General features: G+C 57.0%; 1 protein-coding gene across 3 annotated transcripts in view; it reads left to right on the forward strand.

The window, feature by feature from the left end:
- The first annotated feature begins 3,575 nt into the window (after positions 1-3,575).
- The window catches only part of PACSIN3 (protein kinase C and casein kinase substrate in neurons 3), a 9,721-nt gene continuing 6,984 nt past the window's right edge, over positions 3,576-6,312 (forward strand). The window contains exon 1 of one of the 3 annotated variants that reach the window (XM_032282251.1): positions 3,576-3,686. The gene's annotated coding sequence lies outside the window, so the exon portion shown is untranslated. Of the gene's footprint in view, positions 3,687-4,071; positions 4,390-6,312 lie in introns of those variants that run through there. The other 2 variants (XM_032282252.1, XM_032282253.1) reach the window with 2 other exon arrangements.

Genomic DNA, 6,312 nt, shown 5'->3' on the forward strand with positions numbered 1-6,312 from the left:
AACCTTTTTTTTTTTTTTTCTTTTTTTTGAGACGGAGTCTTGCTCTGTCACCCAGGGTGGAGTGCAGTGGTGTGATCTCGGCTCACTGCAACCTCCGCCTCCCGGGTTCAAGCAATTCTCCTGCCTCAGCCTTCCAAGTAGCTGGGACTACAGGCATACGCCACCATGCCCAGCTGATTTTTGTATTTTTAGTAGAGATGGAGTTTCACTATGTTGGCCAGGCTTGTCTTGAACTCCTGACCTCAGGTGATTCTCTACCTTGTTCTTGAGTTTTTGGAGAGTAAACCACAGCATGAATGAACTTTAGGTTATTCAACTATTGCCTTCATGATGAACATGTGTTTCCAGTTCTCCCTGTTGCAAACAGTACTATATGCAAACATCCTTGTACCTCTTTCTGCATTTGCACTCATTTGTCCAGGGTAAATACCAAAAAGTAGAATTGCTAGGTCACAAAGTCATATGGTAACACCCCTGGGGCTTGGCACACCCTGAAGCTCCCGCCTAGAATGCCTGTCCACATGACTAATTCCTACTCATCAAGACCAATCAGTGTTATGTCCTGTGAAAGATTATCCCTTCTGCCTGAATACTTACTATCTGCATTGCATCATTACTGTACACTTGGGGCTCTGCCTTTTGTTTTTGAGACGGAGTCTCACTGTGTTGCCCAGCCTGGAGTGCAATGGTGTGATCTCCACTCACTGCAACCTCCGCCTCCCAGGTTCAAGAGATTCTCCTGCCTCAGCCTCCTGAGTAGCTGGGACTACAGGCACCTGCCACTGCGCCCAGCTGATTTTTTCTATTTTTAGTAGAGACGAGGTTTCACCGTGTTAGCCAGGATGGTCTTGATTTCCTGACCCCGTGATCTGCCTGCCTTGGCCTCCCAAAGTGTTGGGATTACCGGTGTGAGCCACTGTGCCAGCCGGGGCTCTGCCTTATTTAACTTTGTATCCCCAACATTCCTAGCATAGGGCTTAGCATGGAGTAAAAATTCAAATGTTTTCTTGGCTGGATGAATGAATGCATAAATAAACAAATGAAGGCACAGTGGTTAGGACATTCCAGAAACTCAAGGTGAGTCCGTGAGGGGCATGGACCAATCTGCCATTGGTACACTGAGCCAAATGCCTTGCTAGATTTGTCTTTTTTTTTTTTTTTGAGACAAAAAGTCTCCCTCGTCTGGGCTGAAGTGCAGTGGCATGATCCAGCTCACTGCAACCTCAGCCTCTCCAGTTCAAGCAATTCTCCTGTCTCAGTCTCACAAGTAGTTGGAACTACAGACACCCGCCACTATGCCAGCTAATTTTTTTGTGTGTTTTTAGTAGAGATGGGGTTTCCCCATATTGGTCGGGCTGGTCTTGAACTCCTGACTTCAGGTGATCCACCTGCCTCTGCCTCCCAAAGTGCTGGGATTACAGGTGTGAGCCACCACACCCAGCCTTAGATTTCTGTCTTTATGCAGCCCTCTATCCATGGACATCTCTTGCACTCAGGGTTGGGGACAGCAAGGATGGAGCAGTATGGATGTTAAGGGCTCTGGCTGTAGAGCACAGAATTGGAGCCCTGGGGGCATCATTAGCTTGGAGCTGGGTTTCCAAGGGCGTGTCTGTGTACTTTCACCTTAGAACCCTATGCTCTGGGTTTTATTTTGTTTTTTTCCCCTACAGTACCTTAGGGGCAGTTAAGATCAGCTGCAACATTTCTGCTTTCCGCTCCCAGACTTGAGCCCAAGGCAAGCCAGATGTTTTCCACTCCACATCGCTTCTCCTTGTGGTCTGATGAACAGCCCTATCTTCTGAGTCTCTCTATGGCCTGGCTTTCCCACATCCCACAGCCTGGCTGCCAACTTTATTTTTAATGAGGCTTTAATAGGTAGTTCCTGTAATTAATTTCAATCTTGTGTTTTCACACTCCAGTCTAGGTGCCTAAAGGCCTTCAGGCGCTAGTGGGATGTTAAGTGATTTTAAAGAATAAAAAACACTGTGGCTGTCATTTGCCATTTTCCCAGCTCCTATGATCTGCAGTTGTTGTTAAAATCATTAATTAGCTGGGGCTCATGGCTCAGTGGAAGGTCAGCCGGGTCACCTGTCATGTTTTACAGAAGTAGAGAGATAAGGAGGGGGGGACTTCTCCAAGCCCTAAGCGAGAGTGGGTGTTTAAACTGGTTTCAGAAACCACATCCCAGGTTTCAGATTCACTATTCAGGTATGATTTGCCAAACACGGCCAGAATCCTCAGGCCAAAGGTGGCGCGCCTTGGGTGCCCCACAGGTGTCTTGCGGAGGCAGCTTTACCCTCCCATTAGCACTGCCCAGCAAGTGAGCCCTCACCGGTAAAATTACCCCCATTCATTTTCTCCAAGCCCCTTTTCCATTTTGTGAGCGGATTCAACTGCGTAAAGAACGCGACAGTGATTCCTCCTGGATTTAGAAACAACGTAATTTTGCTATTTTTAAAGCTGCCGTTTAAAACTCCGCGCGCACTCACACACTCCTCAGGGAGCTGGGAGTGGGAGGAATTGGACGAGCGCAGCGAGTCGCCTCGGCTTCCCAGGGCGCAGCGCCGCGTCCCTGGGGGCGCACTTCTCGGAGAGCGCCGGGGATCTCCGACCCGCGGCCGGGACCCTCTGCATCCCGGGCGTCCGACCCCGTTGGCCCGCGCTCCCCCTAGTCTCCCAGGCTCGGGGGCACTGCCGCTGTGTCACCGGGCCCAGGAGAGAGCGGGAGGGGCGGAGAGGCAGAGCAGGTGGAGATTAGGTCAGCTTCGGAACATTCTTGGACCGCTCCAGTGGATATAAATAACAGACGGGCTGGCTCTGCAAAATATCCCCCTCAGGGGGAAGCGGGGAGAGGGGAGAGGGAAGGAATTTATTTAGCGTGGGGTGGCATCGTGGCGATCTGGAAAAATCTACTAGACTGATAAAGGCGGTGAAGGGGCGAAGGGATTTAAAAATGAATCGCGGTGCAAAATCTGGAAATAAGAACTCGGAGGGGGAGGAGCTTACATCTTTTTGTCCCACTCCCACTGCGTGTTCGTCTCAGGCCTTAGAAAGCGCCTCAGATTAGCAGGGGAACTGTGGAAGGGTAGGGCAGGGCTTTGGAGTCCCGGCCCTGCCGGGACTAGAGGGAGATCTTGGGCACGCCGCTGAAAAGCCCCCGAGCCTCAGTTTTTGCATCTGTATAATGGGAATCCCAGTGCTTATAAGGGGTGATTGTGAGCCTCGCTTGAGCCAATTTCTAAGCAAGCTATGCTCAGCCAAAAATGTAAGGCAGTGTACCCCGGCCCTGCTCCAGGGCTGCCCATGCCGGCCCGGTCCCTTCTTGCTCGTTCCGGTCTCCCAGGTTCTGCAATGGTCGGGGAGGGGCAAAGCCGAAATCTGGCTCCCTGAGGCCCAGGGGCGCAACCCTGGGAAGCCTGCCCAGGCGCTCTACACACGGGAGTGGAGAACTCCCGGCTCGCGACCCAAGAGCCGCTGGTCGATGCGCTGCCTGCCGCCCCGCAGCCCCGCCGCGTGGGGTAGAGGCAGCGGTGGCCAGGAGAGGGCGGGGCCGGGGGCCGGGGGCCGGGCTTCCCGGGGGAGGGCCCGGCGCGCTCCGGGAGGCGGCCGCGCGGGCCCGGGAGCAGCAGGACTCGGGCTGGAGCGTGGCCGGACCCCCGCCCGCCGAGGTGCCCCAGGAGGACGCGGTGAGTGCCCTGGAGGGGACGCGCGGGGACGCGGCGGCGGGTGCCGTGGCTCAAGCCCGCCCTCTCCTGCCCCGGCTCCTGAAGTTTGCAGTGGAGCCGACTCCAGCCCCAGGAGCCCCTGGCCACCCCGCTCTGCGTGCCGACGGGAAGGGCCGCAGCCGCGCCGAGGGGCCGTCCTATCTGCTGCGCCGCGGGCTCCGCAATTCTGCAGGCCGCCCGGGGGAGGGGGTGCCAGCGCTGGAGCTGAGCCATCTCCAGGGCCCCTCGAGGGCCCCATCCGCCCGCCTCGCGCCCGTCCCGGGGCCCGAGAGGGGCCTCGCTCCCTGGCGACCCCTCGCGCTCTGCAGCAAGCACGGATTCCTGGGTCCTCTGCCCGGGGCTACCAACTGGAGTCCACGGCGAGGCCGGCCCAGGCAGGGGGCGTCCCCTCCCCGTGGCGATGACGGTGGCCCCACCCCCGCCAAGACCAAGTTCAACAAGTTTGGCCAAGAAGTCCTACAGTTTAGGTGGCTAGGCCTGGCCCTGCCGCTCCGCGTGGCTCCACCGGCTCAGAGTTCTGCAGCTCCGGGCGGCAAGGGGTTCTGTCGAGGGGCGCGGTCCATAAGGGTTGAGGCCAGAGGCGCGCAGCCCCTGGGCTCCGAGCACCGGAGTGAAGGCTGGGGTTCGGAGTGCGTCATCAGGGAGCAGGCACCCCGGCCGGCAGGTCGGGTTTCCAAAAGTGCCCCTTTGTTATGCCCCTCCCTGGCCCTGCCTCCTCCCCCTTTCGCTGCGCCACCCCCTCCCCCAGCCTCCTGACCTCCAGCCTGGCTCTGGCTACCGATTCCAGCCCCTCTAGCCTCGCTGCCCCTCTCCGGACCAGCCGACTGCCTCTCCCCGCTATGTCCTCAAATCCTAGGGCTGCGGGCCGACGCGGGCTGGTGGGGGGCGACTCCGGGGGAAGAAGCCCTTGGGCGCAGCCTGTGACTCAGGACGCAGGGATGGGCGGGGCGGGATGGCTGAGCTCCCTCCCAAGGGCAAGCCACTAGCTTCTAGAAGGGGTCGGGGCTGGTCTGGGTCGGGTACCTTCAGGCCTCAGGTAGGGAGAGTGGGTCTTCCCTGAATCAGGGACTCCTACCTTGGCCCGTGCAGCTGCAAGGAGACCCTGCCAGGCCCAGGAAGACCTCTCAGACTGTAGGTGCTGGCTCCCGGGACTCGGAAGATTGCATTACCTACTTTCTGAGCTCTGGCCTTTGATGGGGTGTGTTCTGGGGACTGATTTGGGTCTCTGCTGAGCTCAGGAGGCACAGGGTGCGAACCTCCTCAACAGGGGCTAAAGTGCAAGGCTCCCCCCAACACACACAGTGAGGTCAGGCTGGGGCTGTGGAGCCTGGCTGCACCCGGGGCTTGGGCCTGTGTTTGCTCTTGGAGGCCGGAGGGAGCTGTGCCAGCCTGGTACACACAGCTTGCTCTGTTCTGGGGCCAGAGAGAGGGAAGGGGTGGGGGGCAGCTCTCTGGGGAGCAGGGAGCTCGGAGGCTGGAGCAGGCAGGGGGCCCCAGGCCCCTGAGGCTGGACTGGGATGGCTCCAGAACCCTGAAATTCATGACTGCAGCTCTCTTTCTTGCCATCGCCCTGTCAGGTCCTCTCTGGGCCGGCAGGACAGACTCCAGGGGGAACCAAGTGTGGGGCCCCTGGTGGGCACCTTCATTGCCTGGGTCTCTGCGGAGCACCTAGCTCTGCCTCCTGGTAGCGTGGGGGGAAGCTCGCCTGCACCGAGCGTTCCCACAGCTGCTGAAGCCTGCAGCTTTCCTGGGCTCCAGGTGGATGCTTGTTTTCTCACTTAATTATTGCTGATTCCAGCGAGAGGGGACACACAAATCAGAATCCCAGAAGCCTCTGTCCGTGAGTGGAGACAGACACTGTCCTGTCAGCCACAACCCATGGGTTATACGCCCCGACTGAGGGGTCACCTGGGGCTATGGGAGCAAGGATAAAGGAACAGGGAAAGTGGCTGAGAAGATGTCTCAATTGGAGGTCTGAAGGAGCAGAGGTTCATGAGTTTGGAGGAAGGGCTGTGACAGAACCCTGCTTTGGGGACAGAGGTCACACACTGTCCTCCTGGGTCTGGCTGTGTCCCTTGGGCCTGCTCAGAAAGGAAGCGATTTCCTTGTAGGGTCTGTGAGTCAATCCATGCTGGGAACAGCTGAGACCTTGCCCAAAGGCAGGAGGAGAGCAGCCACATGCCACTGTGTCCTCGAGTCTCTGGGGTGGTGGCTCTGGGGTTGGAATTGGCCTCCCCTCCTCTGTGATTCTGGGGAAGTTTTTTTTTTTTTTTTTTTTTTTTGAACAGTCTCACTCTGTTGCCCAGGCAGTGGCACAATCTCAGCTCACTGCAATCTCTGCCTCCCAGGTTCAAGTGATACTTCTGCCTTAGTCTCCCAAATATCTGGGACTACAGGTGACTGCCACCATGCCTGGCTAGTTTTTATGTTTTTTAGTAGAGACAGGGTTTCTCCATGTTGGCCAGGATGGTCTTGAACTCCTGACCTCAAGTGATCCACCCACCTCAGCCTCCCAAAATGCTGGGATTACAGGCATAAGCCATTGCACCCAGACTGGGGAACTTTTTTTTTTTTTTTTTTTTTTTTT

Source organism: Sapajus apella, unplaced genomic scaffold (assembly GCF_009761245.1).
Source record: "Sapajus apella isolate SASKATOON/1434 unplaced genomic scaffold, GSC_monkey_1.0 scaffold14, whole genome shotgun sequence".
NCBI lineage: Eukaryota > Metazoa > Chordata > Mammalia > Primates > Cebidae > Sapajus > Sapajus apella.